This window comes from Gymnogyps californianus, chromosome 16 (assembly GCF_018139145.2).
Source record: "Gymnogyps californianus isolate 813 chromosome 16, ASM1813914v2, whole genome shotgun sequence".
NCBI classification, from domain to species: Eukaryota; Metazoa; Chordata; class Aves; order Accipitriformes; family Cathartidae; genus Gymnogyps; species Gymnogyps californianus.
The window spans coordinates 12464409-12478669 of NC_059486.1; the positions used below are offsets into that span (position 1 = coordinate 12464409).

The window sequence follows — 14261 nt, forward strand, 5'->3', positions numbered from 1 at the left end:
GACCTGCTGGCCTTCAGGTGGTCAGGGTCTGTGCCAGGGTGTGGAGATAGTGGGGTCATCCTGGGCAGCTTTGTGTGTGTATTAAGGGTAAATATTAACTTCACATCATCTTGGGAGCTGCTGCGTGTTTGTGGTAGCTGCTCATTTTGGTAGGATTTGGTTGAAACTTGTTCACGAGGCTCCTTAACTTCAGTCTTCACTACGTCATTAACTTGAATAATGTCTTGAGTGTCGTCTTCTCCCCTGTTTGAGTTTTGCTGCTGGTCCTCAGTCTTGCTGGGGTGTATTAGTGCTTTTAACTCATTCAGCTGCAGAATAAGCCCAAACTGTGTATGGGCAGGTTGCCCTACGCTGCCACAGGGGCACAGGGTGTCTCGAGTGCCATTGGTTCTCCAGGACATCCCTGCAATGCTGTCCCGAAAGGACGGATGAGTTCTCCCAGGACTTGCTGAGAGAGGATTTGCAAAGCATCTTGCTTCCCTGCAGCTCTGCAAATCACGCACAGAGCCCCACAAGCCTCATCGCTGCTTGCACGGGAGGGCAATGACAAAATTGCATGCACGAGTGTTATTTGGCTGTTTTCTCTCGAGCTAGGCTAGCTGAGAGGAGAACCTTGTGCGCAGCTTGCTGGAGCGAATGCAGCAGAGCAAATGTACCTGCTGAGTAACAGACTGAAATAAAACTGGAAAAACCTAGACATCGTGCCGAGTCTGTGGCAGTTACTGCAGATGCTGTGCCGGTGAGAAGTCAACAAATCCATTAAATGGGAAATGGTCCCTGTGTGCTATTCCCAGGAAGAGGAGCATCCCCTGCACCACAGCCCGGCAACCCCGGACTGTACATCTGGGTGACGCCGGGTGGCGGCGCAGGAAGGAAATGGTTAAAGGAGGAGAGGTTGTCGAGTTGGGTTAGCCATCAGATAGCTAATATTTTAGAGGTTTTTCAGATCTAAGCTATAAAAAGGCCGTAGCAGTATTTCAGCTCGCCCATTGTCTGCTGGAAGCCAGCCAGCGTTGCCATGCCGACGAGGAATTATTACTTGCTGCCAGAGCTGGAGGAAAAGCTCATACTTTTGGCTTCAAAACAGGAGGGGTGGACTTATGTAATCCACTGTGTTTATAGGCTGAGACTGGCAGGAGCATTGAGAAATAATTACAGGCTTTCCATTTCATTTCCAGCTTGGTTTTAAGGCTGTGTGGCCTCTCTTTATTTATTTATTTTGAAGTTGAGAGGGTGGCTGCTAAAGATGTAGGAGGTCATGGAGGTGATGCGGGGATGCTGCTAGGTAAGTACCCCCCTCCTTCCTTCCCCGGGCTGGCTAGGCTGCTTTTGTTTTGGTGGCGTTTTGTCTGGAGAGCTAAACTAGGCCACAGCAGAAAGAAGTTGCTTTGAAAAACTGGGACTTGGCCCGGCGACACAGAAACAGTGTTTAGTGCTGGAGGCTGAGAATACACTTTTGCGGTTGCCTGGAGGTGGCCAGCCGTTTGCCGACGGAGGTGAAGTGTGAGGTTTTGCGAGCCCCTGCTGCTTTCTGAGGTGATTTTATCCCTCCAGCCCTTGCTGGCTGGGAGTGTGTATTTTGGGGGGGAGGAGAGTAGCAACAAGGAAAAAGGAGAGAAAAAGTTGTTTGTGGTGGTTTTTTTGGTGTTTGGGTTTGTTGTTGGTTCCCCCCCCCCCCCCCCCCCCCCCCCGGAACGTCTTGGTCTCACACGTTGTTCCGTCGGCTGGAGAGGGATTTGTCAGCGTGATCAAAGCAGTTTTGCTGATGTTTCGTGCTTTTGAGAGGTGAATTGCAAAGTTTAGCCTGTAATTAATGTGGGTTTGTTCATCCTGGGAACAGTCAGCAGATGATGCTGTAATTTGGGTTTGCCTGAAAAGCAGCGCGCGGTGTGTTTTGACTTCGGTCAAGCCAGTGGGAGTTTGCAGCTGCTGTTTTTGTGCTGGCTGTCGCATAAAGGGAGTTATTGCTGGTAAACTCTGCTCGCAAAACTTTGAGGTCGGGTGGTTTTGCTGGTTCTAAGATCCTGTAGTCCTGGAGAGGATGCTTCTGGTGCGGTGGGAATCCCTTGCCCAGGAAAGATAGCGGGATCGTGCTTTTGTGGCTGCTGGAAAACCGCAGCTGAGGAGGGGGATGCTGTGGGTGGGACGCGAGGGCTGGAGCGGGGCAACATCAGTGCCGCCTCAGCTGGGGTGAGCTGTGCCTTGCTTCATTGTGCTCATTTCTACTTCAGTAAATGAGAATGTTATGACTATGACTTTTTAAATCTCTCTGACATTGGGTGTAAAGCTCCTAAGGGTGGACGAAGCCCATTTTTGGAGGGGATATGAAGAAGAATGCTTTGATATGCTGCAAACTTGCTGTGGAGGTTACAAAGGTGTATAGAAGCTGCAGTGTGCTGTAATTTTTTTTTTAATATTTTCCTTCATTTCAGTGTCCTACTAGGGAGTTACGTTCTCAGTCCTTGCTAATCTGACTTTTTGCCATTGTTGTATGGTGTGTGTACAGTTTAAATATCCCTACTGCTGTGCCAGTCTGCTCTAGAGAGTGGAGTCTGGTGTTGGCTAGCATGCTTAACTTCAGAGATACTGCACTTTTTAGGGACAGTTACAGTCCCATATGAACATGTTTGGGCCTTAACTTGAAATATAGGGGTGCCTCAGTGGAACTGATGTACAAGAGGGTTTGTTGAATGCACACTGCAGAAATAAACTTTTTCCACAGTTTCCCACAGTTATGGGCAAAAACTTGGGAGAATGGTGGCACGCTTCGAGTCGGGAAATGTCCCTTGAAACAGCAGGCTTGACTGGCGTTATCAGAGACACATGGGTGTGTTATACAAAATAATTCAATAATTTAATGATCCATAATACTGCTCTGACTCCTACCACAGATGCTGTTGGACTCAATGCAAGTTAGATTTGTTACTGCAAGGCTTTTTTTTTTCTTCCTCTGGGATTCATGCCAAGATGAACTGTATGTTCTGTTCTTAAGAGCTATGAGTAATGTATGTGTGAATCTATAACATAAGTAATACGAGCATATAAAATGTGTGAGTACGCAGGATTCGTGTATCCTGCGTCTACAGAGCGCCGCACACATGCTGTATGTGCATTCAGAAATAGGGTGTGATACATGTCTGGGCAAAATTAATGACATGCCTTGCAGTTACTGCTCGCTGCAGAGCCCTGTCTGATGGCCTGATCCCAGAGAGCTGAACCGGAATCCCAGTCGCCAGCTATGGTTTGCCTATTTAATTGCCCTTTTGGAGGAGTTACAAATTAGAGAGAGTTGGAAGTCCCTCCCTGCACTTACAGGGGAAGTCAGCCTTAACGAAGACGAGAGGAGATGCTTGTACTGTAGCCTGATGTTTCCTGAGTAGTCGGTGGAGCAGTGGGGTATCTGGGGGGCTATGCCTTGGAGCAGGGGGTGCTGGGGGTCCCACTCTGCAGCACCCCAGGTAGGTGCCGCTCCAGGAGCTGCTGTAGAAATGATGCACTCCAAGGCAGGCCTGCTGCTTCTAATGGGACTTTTTTTTTTCTTTTTTAGATGAATAAAATGGACTTTCTCTCATAATTTTTTTTTATGTGAAAAATGAGAAGGTGGCAAGTAGCCAATTCCCCCGCCTCCCTCTTCCCAGCTCCGATGAGGTCATTGCCTCTTAAAGTTTATACTACGCACTGTGAGACATGGCTGGAGGAACAAGAAGGCAACAAATGTGTCTCTCGGGGCAGTTGGGAGTGATGACCACCAGTCGCTGAAATATTAGCGAGCTGTAAGTGATGCCTGAGCAGGACTTGTGAGTGGGAAGGGGACCTGCTACAGCTGTCTTGGAAAACCTTGCAGGATGCAGATTGGGGTGGGAGGGGAGCACCCTGGTCCCTGCCTGGTCCCTGCAATGCTCCAGGTGCAAGGCAAGGCAGGACCTGGGATGCCTTGGCTGCAGGTCCAGGGGGTGGTTGCACTGCTCAGTGGGCTACCAGGTGGAAGGAGCGTGCGTGTGGAGGGCTGGGCCTGTGCTTAGGTGAAATGTGATCGGCAGCAGTTCTGGCACTCCTTGGCTGAGCTCGCTCTTGCATCCATTTACTTTTCCTTGGGAATTTCCTCAGTGCCGTTCTTGCAACGGGGTTGCGAAAATTCATGACCCAGTGAAGGATCTCTCAATCTCTCCAAGACCTTTGTGTCCCTGGCTGAGTGGCTGCCTGGAAAAGTTGATTTTTTTTTTTTTTTTTTTCTCCCCTTGAACACCATGCCAAGCTGCTTGTGGCTTCCTGAGCTATTGTTTTCTCCTTGTCTGTCCCCCCACCATCCCAATTTCGCTTTCCTCTGTGGTGGAAGCGGTACAGAAACGGGAGCGCGTGGACCATGAGGTGGTCCTTGGGGCTTTCCTAGAAGCTGCAGCCCAGGAGTCTGGATTTTGAGGGCTGTGCGGATCTACCCTCCTCCTCGCAGCCTCTGTTGGGGAGCTTGGGGATGGTGGCCTGGACTGTCTGTGGTTTTAAGGTGGGGCACTGGCCTGAAACAACTGTTTCATAGGTGCCATAATAAACTAATTATTGAAATTTTGTCAGAGCTTATTACAGCCTCATGCCTTTGCCATGGCTCTGATTTTGGCTACTTTGCTGTACCTTCTAGGGGTGGTCAGGAAGAGGATGCTTTATGCATCTTTAGCTTTTATTGTCTCACTGCCCCATCGTTGCTCTGGGGAGGTGTAATGGGTTAAGTCCGTTGTGTGTGATCCCATCCTCAGAGTTGGCCCAAAGGGGTGTAAATTGTCAGTGAATTTGTGTTGTAGACCAGAAATCAAATCTTTGCTGCATTCGAAAAAGAGGAGTTATGGGGTGGCAGAAGGTGCGCAGATAATGGAGAGAGAAAGCAAGAGAGATGGACAGTCACTTTTTTTTTTTTTAAATACCTTTGAAAAGCGCTTGGCAGCAAGCACTGCACTGGGTAGAAGCGTGGGTTTACTTTTACAGGTTTATTCCCCCAATGTACTTGTGCTGTAGGGTGCTGTACACAGCCATCCCTCACTTGTCAGCAGTGGGTTTTCAGAGGTGGGCAGCCACTTCCACCATGGCTTATACAAAGTGAATCTAGGAGGAAGCTGTGAAAAGGTTAAGAAGTGGGAAGAGCATGGGAGGAGGCAGTTGAGATGTCATCTGTGACCTTGGAGGTTCCTGAGGGGAGAATAAACACCAAGACTGGCAGATCAGCCAGCATCTGCAGTGCTTTGCAAGGACAGTAAAGATCTGGGAGGAAAGTCTGGGAGATGCTTCCATTTGCTGATGCAGGGAACTAACAGCCTTTTTTAAAATGAAAGCTAGCAGGTAGCTGCTCTATATATAAATGAGTACCCAAGGGCCCTTAGGTGCACCGGTATCAGCAGCCTAAAGCTCCCCTGTGTTGGCTTTGGTCTTGTGCAGGTAGATAGAGCTCTGATCATCCCCTGGGACCAAGGGTGGAAATGAAGAAGTACAGTTGGAAGTTAGTAGGGGAGGGGTCCAACATGCCGCTGTGCTTTTAGGCACAAACTTTAAAAAAAACTGAAACAAGACAACTCTAAAATTGCTGTTCTGTTGCAGCTTGTCCATTCTGTGGAAATCATTTAAGGATCCCGTTAATTGCAACTGCTCTTGTGCTGCTGCACCCCAACGATATCTTCTGTTCACTTCTTCTTTGTCTTCATGCTTCTCCTTAGGAGCCTCGTTGATTTTTTTTTTTTTTCCCTGTCTACACGATATAATCACTCCTTGTTAGCCTATCTTGCTCTTTCCTCTTTCAAGGAAGGGAAGGAGTAGGGGAACCAGATCTGATAATTCCAGTGAGTAGAACTGTTCCCCTGAGCCCTTTATAAAGAAATAAAAAGGCTCTCCTTCTCTCTGCTTCTCTTTGAGTACAAGCACTTTACCCTCTTGGATTCCCTGCAGGCTCCTCATACTGCTAAAATTGAAACATCAAGATGTCTGAGGCAGCAGGAATTACCATCAGTGTTTTGACACCTGGAGGTACAATTTCTATTAGCTTTTATATAAAAACAACACCAGTTTTGCCAACAGAGTTCTTGTTAAATAATGCATGAAGACCCCACTCCTGACAGTACGTATTTTTCTTTCACTTTCCTGGACTCTTGGATAATGGCTTAATTTTTGTGACCATTGGGGAAAAAGGTACACACTCGCACGCAGAAATGCATATACGGACACACACGTGCTTAACTCCTGGGCAGAGAGTCAATTACCCCGTTTGCTAATTTATGTGGAGAGATGGGGCAAAGCAATTTAAGGTTGGTCTGTTGAGAAGGCTTGGATCATTGTTTTATTTTTTGGAAGCAGCAGAACGCAGTCTTCCTGAGACCTTTGATGGTAAATAAGACTGCTTATATGTGATATAAGAGAGACCCTGGGAGGGTCTGCATGCCCTCGAACAGAGATGAACGCAGGGTCATCAGAAACAAAAAATGGGTAACTTGTGTTTTTGCCTAGATGATGCTTGGCATCAAGCATATGCTCTGTGCTCGCTTTTGGGGGAAATGAAGTGAAACAGAAGGGCACAGCATGTGGATGTGACTGCTAATAGTGAGAATCAAAGTACAGTTTTGACATTTCTAACCTAATAAGTGGTGCTGCGTGTGAGAGCCTGCTTATTTTCTTTTTCACCATGAGATGCTTTGACAGAGGAGTAAAGTCCCATTTTGACATTTCTGTCATTTTAACTAAAGAGAGAGATTACAGTAAATTGGATTAAGTGAAAATCTTCTTCAGATGTTTGTGGTTTGCGCTGATTTATGGATAGATGTCATTTGAACGTCATTCTGCATTTTTTAAGCATCTGCTTGATAGTTGGTCGAATGCTGTTACTGCAAATAGTCCATGCATAGGAGTGGAAGGCTGAGCAAGAAGCAGATAGCCGTGACAGATCTAACGCTGGTGTGTGGCATGGGACAGCAAAACACTGTCCTTCTCATGTTCCCAGCCACATAGTGCCAGATTCTGTAATGGGTGCTTGGTTCTCATTTGAGTTCCTGTTATTAAACTTTGTTATCTTCTGCTGAGAGTCATTTAAATAGGCTTTTTTAAGTATTTTTCCCATCCTGGAGAGAGATGGTTCAGCGCACACATTCCTTGTCATGCACTTGGCAAATCTTGGGTTGCCTGTTCCCCTGCGACCAGCGATGACGTTGTTCTTGGTTACACTCATGCAGAGTCTCAGTCTCGGCCGTCTTGTTGCAGAGTCCTTCACTCGCCCTGAGTGTGTGTGTGTGTGTGACTTTTCCAGGAACCAAAATATTCTCATAAGCATGAGCTGGCTCAGTAACATTAGCAATGTCATGTGAAAATACTTTGCCCATGTACTGATATTTCCAAAAGATAGTGTTGAAAGTTCTTCCATTAAATTAACAGTGTGAGACTTCTTAAATATCTTATATCCTTCATGGCTTCCTCTACCTAAGCTATTTAGAAGCTGCTGGTGCCATTTGGAAAGCTGCATAATCTCTTGTGGGTGATGATGTAATCAGCACTGTAATCAAATCTGACAATGATGTCATTGATGGAGTAGTCCACTGTTGCCTGGTGCAGTGATTAGTGGGATGAGATTGAAGTCTTTGTGCAAATGGCAATGGGGAAACTGGGAAGTCTGCATCCCTAAATTGTGTTATTTGTATGTATAGGTTTCAATTTCTGGCACAATTTTGGAAAATAGTTCTGATCCATGCTCAAAATCACTAGATTTGGGTCTAGGCGTAGAGGCTTATGCATTTCAGTGGTGGACTCTAAAAGTTTATTTGCAAGTTTAACATTAGTTTAAAGTTTTTTGTACCTACACCGGGAGGTGCAGGGTAGTTGTCTGCCAGCTGAGCTCCTGGAGCTGCCTCTGCATTACGACAAGCAAAGGCAGCGCTGGCCCAAGGGAGCATGTGAGTGGGGCTGGGAGTGAGAATGTAAAAACTGCCCTTAATCCTCTGAAGGGGTTGGATGTCTTAGACTGTGTCTGTATCAATTTTTACAGTCTTGGGGCAGGAAGGCGCTGCCCAGATGTAAGTTACAGGTACAGAGAAGTACCGTTGGAAGCGGAGTGCATCAAATCCTGGCTTCTCGGGTTGAGTCAGCTGGTGATGCTTTGCATCTTCCCTCCGAACCGAGCCCCACTGGTTTGATTTGCAGCCTCTCAGCACTGCGTGGGTTTTCCCGTGCTGTTGTTGACACCAGGATTGCAGTGTTTTGTTTTCTGCATCTGTGCTCCCCGTCGGTGGTTTGCATCACCCTTGCAGTTAAAAGATTTTGCCTTTTGTCGTGTGAGCATTTTGTGCCCTGCTAGTGACGCAAAGTGCAATTCTTAAAATATTTTCTATATTATTTTCCGTGATACGATTATTAGTGGAAGATCACACTACCGAGGGAAGATAAATTTGTAATCCTGCTTAGTGGCTGATCTTATCCTAGCTGAGTAGCTCTCGTTGCATAAGGGACAGTGACCTGAAATCATCCTTTTAAACCAGTGGACAGGATGCCTTTCCCTTCTCCCCTTCACACACATGGGTGTGATACAGACTTTTAAAATGGTTTAAAGTTTAGCAGTTTTACTTTGAAATCTGAATACCCCCTGATAACTAACCTTTAGGTTGGCGTGTCAAGGAGAACAGCGGTGCCACAGTAGGTGGATTATTTTAATGCATCGGTCTACATGTTAAACAGACTTCCCTGCATCTCTTGCAGCCTGGCTTGCTTTTCGGGATTGCTCAGAAGTACTTACAAAGGTTACCTGGCATGAATGACGAGGAGCAAGCCGAAGGGCTTGATTGCAACCCATCCCAGGGAGGTTTATGAGAGAGGCTGGGGTAGGAGCTTCGAGGGGTGGCTCTGGCTCTGGGGAAGGGCTCTGCTCCATCCCTCGGCATCATGCTCCCACCACTGGATGCCAGCAGAGAGGGTAGGTGGGTGAGCAGGAAGGGAAGAGCTGCTGCTTGTGAGCAGTGAAGAATTAAAAACATCTGCTCCAGCTGTGTGCCTCTGTGCTTATTGTTTTTAACTTCTCTCAGTAAAGCAAATGAGGAACTGGCAGTGCGTTTCTTGGCACGGACCTTGTCTTGTTGAAGAGATATTTCCCTTTCTGCTCAGTTGGTGCTTTCTCCTCCCATCCCTCCCAGACACATAGCAGCCCCAGGTTGAGCTCAGGTGAGACATCTGGTCTCCCCTTGCTGGGGAGGATGGTGGGAGTGCACTTGATAGCTTCTTCCCCCCCCCCCCCCCCCCCCCCCCCCCGCCATCCCCTGAGAAATGCTACATTAAATATCTTAGTGTTATGCGCTCCGTCTAAAGATGTGAGACTCATTCTGTCACCTCACCTGTCTGCTTTCAGAAGTCCCCCCTTGGAGGAGAGAGCACAGGCTGCTCATGTGTGCAGCCAAAGAGCAAGGATGGGAATTGCTGCTTCTAAGCATCGGCTCCTCTTTGGGTCAGTGGAGCAAACTCTCGGCTTCCCCTTGCGGGTCAGACTTGGAGCGTGCAGTTCCTGAAGTCACGATTGCTCCAAGCCGGGGGCGACTGGCGCTGGATACAGCCTCAGGCTTCTCAGGAGCTTCCTCCCAGCTGAGCAAGCATCCGAGCAGACAGATGCCCTCTCTCCTCTCCGAATGCTCACCTCTGGTGGGATGTTTGCAGCCCCTGGAAGTTGCTGCTAGCGCTCAGGTTTGCAGCCTGTGGAGTGAGTGACTGAGGTTCACCAGCCACGCTCGCAGCAGCTGGGAAGTGTTATGCTGTAGGCAGCACTCTGGAAGAGATGCTTCCTTCGTTTACCGAAGGTGATATCCTGGTGGCTGGCAGCGGGGAGGGAAGAACAGGGTTTTTTCTCTCTGGTGTGGGTGAATCAGTGCTGTCTATGATGGATTCTCACTGCGACAGGCTCTAAATGGGAGCTCTCGGGGGAAATCAGCCTGCAGCTTTTGACTTTATTAAATATTCTCCAGTGCCATCCCAAAGGACCACTTTTTAGTGCTCTGCAATGTTTCATCTGTATTTTTAACATCACCTACATGAAGTGTGACCATGTATGGCCTATATTTACATTAAAGTCTACGTACAAATAGTTAAGAAATGATAGATAGTATGTTCTGTTCTTCAGGTCTGTAACATGATGATTTCTTACAGGTAGATACAAGGACCTCAGCTGGAGATATTGCAGATTATTATAAAGTCCGATAGCTCACTTAGAGCTATGGCTTATAATGATTGATTTAGCCATTTATTAAAACACCTATTTAATGATTGATTAAGCCTTTATAAACTATTTGTAACTTTTAAAATGTTACCTGATGTATTGTAGCTCCATTAGCATCTAGCTAATAAAATACACTGTGGACCTGTAATACCTATTAGGTTGACAGAAGTTACATTTTAGGTCTTACATGTGTTGAAGTTTTAAGTACCTTGTTACAGATTATTCTAGGTGCGTTTCAAGGCACAGAAGTACAATCTGCTGCCTTAAAGTGAGCCACGGGGCTAATCTGGCAGTGGTGTGTTTACCTTGTGGGTCTCCTGTCTGCTGAGACGGACCCTGTTTGCTTTGGCATTACTACTCTCTGTAATCTGTCATCACCTGGTACCGGCATCGAGCACCCTGATAAAATGATCTCTCCCTGCTCCCGACGAGGAACGAGTCCATCTTGTGCTTGCCTGAGGACAGAGCCCAGATGTGGGAACCAGCAAGCGATGCTCTTGCTTCTGCCCGGTGCCTGTGGACTCTGTCCTTGGGAGCAGCTTTGGCAGAGCTTTTTGCTGATACAGAGCAGAGCCCCGGTAATGCCGGTGACTATTGACACAGATCCCAGCTGGCTTGGTTTCCTGCTAGAGCAGCTGGGTCCTGCACTTTCCTCTATGGCCCTGTCTGGTCTGTGCTGAGGGAGCTAAAAATCGTGAAGGGAGGAGGATGGGTTGCTTGTAGGCACATGATGCCAAATTTGAATTTAGTTGAAGAGGTTGGGGTGGAGGTGGGGAGAGGGGGAAGGTTGCCCCAAAAGAGAAGAGGTGCAGGCTAAGCTCTGCATTCTGCTTTGTGTCTAGAAGTATGTTGTCTTCCTGGGTTTTCATAGAATCGTTTGGGTTGGAAAGGACCTTAAAGATCGGCTAGTTCCAGCCTCCCTGCTCCCCATACCTTCTACTAGGTCAGGTTGCTCAAGCCCCATCCAAACTGGCTTTACCTTTATTTAACCAAGTACCAAAACCTAAAGGTAAATTCTGCGCACAAGATTATAGGGGACTTTTTTTTTTAAATCTGCCTTCTTTGTCCGTGTATAGCAGCATTTTTTCCGTGAAGTGTTCAACTTTCCATTTGCTTGAGCTGTACAGAGCTGGCTGCTGGGATGAGCTGTCTAATGGGATATCTGAATTGCAGCAGGAAACCTGCTCCAGTTTAAGCAGACCTGATTTAAAAGCAAATTCAGTCGAACCAGTACAAACTCCTGCACAGAGAAATTAAAACTGCTTTATGTCCGATTGATGTCACTTTTGCTCAGGTCAGTAACTACTGCTGAGGGATGCTCAATTGGACAACGAGTAAAACCTCTCAAGTGCAGGTTGAGCAACGTATGTCCCTGATGTTCTGCCTTTCTCACTGGGCTGTAGAAGTAGGTAAAATTTGGCAAGGAAGGGCTGTTGGTTTAATGTGCGAACTTTTCATCTGTCGCCGCTTCTGCCTAGCGAGTGACTTCCTGCTGTACATGGTTAAATGATCTTGATGAATGGTGTACGTTTGAAGAGTAATGCTGTGCTTTTCCTTGGGAGTCTGAGCTTGTAAGACTTGGTAATGTTCTGGCAAGGCTGATGATGTAAATGAGCACGTGGGGATTCATGGGATGTGGGAATGGTCTTACCCTGTTGGTGGCTGATGTAAAAACAAGACCGGGAAGCCTTTTTTGGGCTCAGGCTGGGGGAGCGGGGAGGTGATTTTGGGGAAGACTGCAATTTATATTTCTCTTTCCATGTTGTCAAACAATTCAGCATTCATTTGCTTACCTCTAGCATCTGTCTGCAATATTTGTTTGTTTCTGGAGATTTCCTACTAATCAGTAACCAGCCATGCTGTAGGAGATGCGGGGAGAAGGGGTTGGCTCCGGTGGCCTGTGCCTCGCTGTTCGGTTCCCAGCCAGCTGTTCTGCAGCTGTTTTCACTGCGAGACTGCAGGGATTTAAACTGAGGGGGTTTCCCGGAGCTCACCCCTGCACTGGGCAGGAGGTGACAGGAGCTGAAGCCACCCGTTGTCCTCCTGGTTCCCTGCCACCCTGCCTGCAGCCCCCTCCAAGGAGATGTGTGTGGGTGCTGTGTTCCAGTGCCAGCTGCTTCTCTGGGACACTGTGATAGGGCCAAGAAAGTGAAGGTTTATTTACCCCTTTCTGACTGCTTCAAATCTTTTTTTTTTTTTTTTTTTTTGTCTGGAAAGTTTGTAACTTTAACCCAGGGCTCAGAAATAAACTGTGGGGGATGCTGATGAATTGCGAGGGGGGAAGCAGCGAATTCCCCTTTGGGTAAGAGTTTACTATTCAAGCCTTGACCTTGTTAAAACATGTTAACTCAATAAAAGTCTGAGTATTTAAAGACAAGTGACTTCTTCCTGCCTTGAGGGGCATAATTAAGCCATTCCACACCCCTTAAACCAGTTGTGGGAGGAGGACTAAGGAGCTCCGTATCCTGCCTGCCTAAGTCAGTCAGCCTTCCACTGGGGTTATCTCCGTCCCGCAAGGCAGCACCACATGAGCTGCGTGGAGCTGCTGCTGGGAGGCTCTGGAAGTGCTGGGAGAGTCTGGCAGTGATTGCATAGGAAACCTGCTATTTCCCAACTGCTGGGAGGATGACATTGCTCCTTTTGCAGGGCAGGCAGTTCTTGCATCAGTTGAAATTGTGGTCAAGTGTTTTGTATTAAAGCAGACTGAATTTCCTGGGTAAAGCATGCAACAGAGCTTTGTGGGGGGGAAGGTGGGGGCGGTTATGGTCATCCATAAAAATATCTGTACAACTTAAAAATGGGACAGTTATCCCTTTTCTAAGGGTTTCCTTGTTTAAACATTCCTTATAAGTTTGTGAAGTATATTGTACTTTTGTATTAATGTCCACAGAATGGACATTAATACAAACAGACACATTAATGTGTCCAAAAGCACCTTCACTCCTTAATCTACTATAGGATTTTCAGGGATTATAGGGAAATACAGAAACTCGCTGTGTTTCCAGTTTGAAGTGGCATGTTTGTGCCTACTGAGCTGTAATCTGTACCCACTGGTGTGAATCCTTCTGGAATTGCGGCTCAAAAGCGGAACAAATAAGGAATCCCCTATCCCAACCAAACCCCAGGAACACGCACACACTAACCAGCTGTACAGAGGAATAATCCATGCTGCAACTGCTTTACACCTGGAGTACTGTTATTGCCTTGTGGCTACTTAAAAAGCACTGGGCTTCATTTTTTTAAATTTGTTTCCTGAACTCTTCATTTCTGTGCTATCTTCTCCCTGGGAGAAGTGTGTTTTCCAGTACCTTTCCCGCAGCAAGTTTCTCTGCGAGGGCAGGGTCTGTGCTTGGCAGGAGGCTTTTGCTCCCTCCAAGAGGAGGGTCTGCAAAGTCACAGCATCCGAGTGGAGTCATGTTTGTATGACTGTTTGGAAGACCTTACCTGCTGCACGGGTCCGCTATTGACAGTCTGTGCCCGGTGGCAGAGGTTGGATGGGGTGTGAAGGGCAGGGAAAGGTGGCTTGGTTGGATTTGTGTTCCCTGTGTGGGCTCTGAGGGGTTTGTAGGGCTCCCACAGGGCAGCTGGAAGGGCTGTGTCTGTCCATGCCTTGGTACAGAGTCCTCACAGTCACTGCAGCTATTTTAAGTGAAATCCACCATCATTGGCTACTCGCATTAAAATACCAGGGCTGTTAACTGCAGTTGTTTCATGAGCAGCTCAGCTGCCCAAGCAGAGGTGATGGAGATTTGGGGACGGTAATCCTCTTAGTTATCCCTGTGTAAGCTGTCCTGCATCAACTTGATACCAAGGGAGACTCATTGCCTTAGCAGAGACAATTTCAGATGCCGTGTCTTTTCTTGCTGTGGGTAACCTGAGTTCGTCTTAATTTAAATCTGAGGCCTTCATCAAGGTTATAAGCTCAATGCATCAAGGTGCTGGGAAACATCCTTAAGTACTCCCCAGTTGGACTCTGGGATTATTATGCTGGAATTTGTTTCTATAGCTCCACAAAAGCCATATTTGACCTTGGGACTATGACTCTGCT

The 14261-nt window shown here is 47.2% G+C and overlaps 1 protein-coding gene across 1 annotated transcript in view; it reads left to right on the forward strand.

Moving 5' to 3' along the window:
- Positions 1-14261, forward strand: part of NCOR2 (nuclear receptor corepressor 2) — a 259884-nt gene that overhangs the window by 51467 nt on the left and 194156 nt on the right. The window lies entirely within an intron of this gene.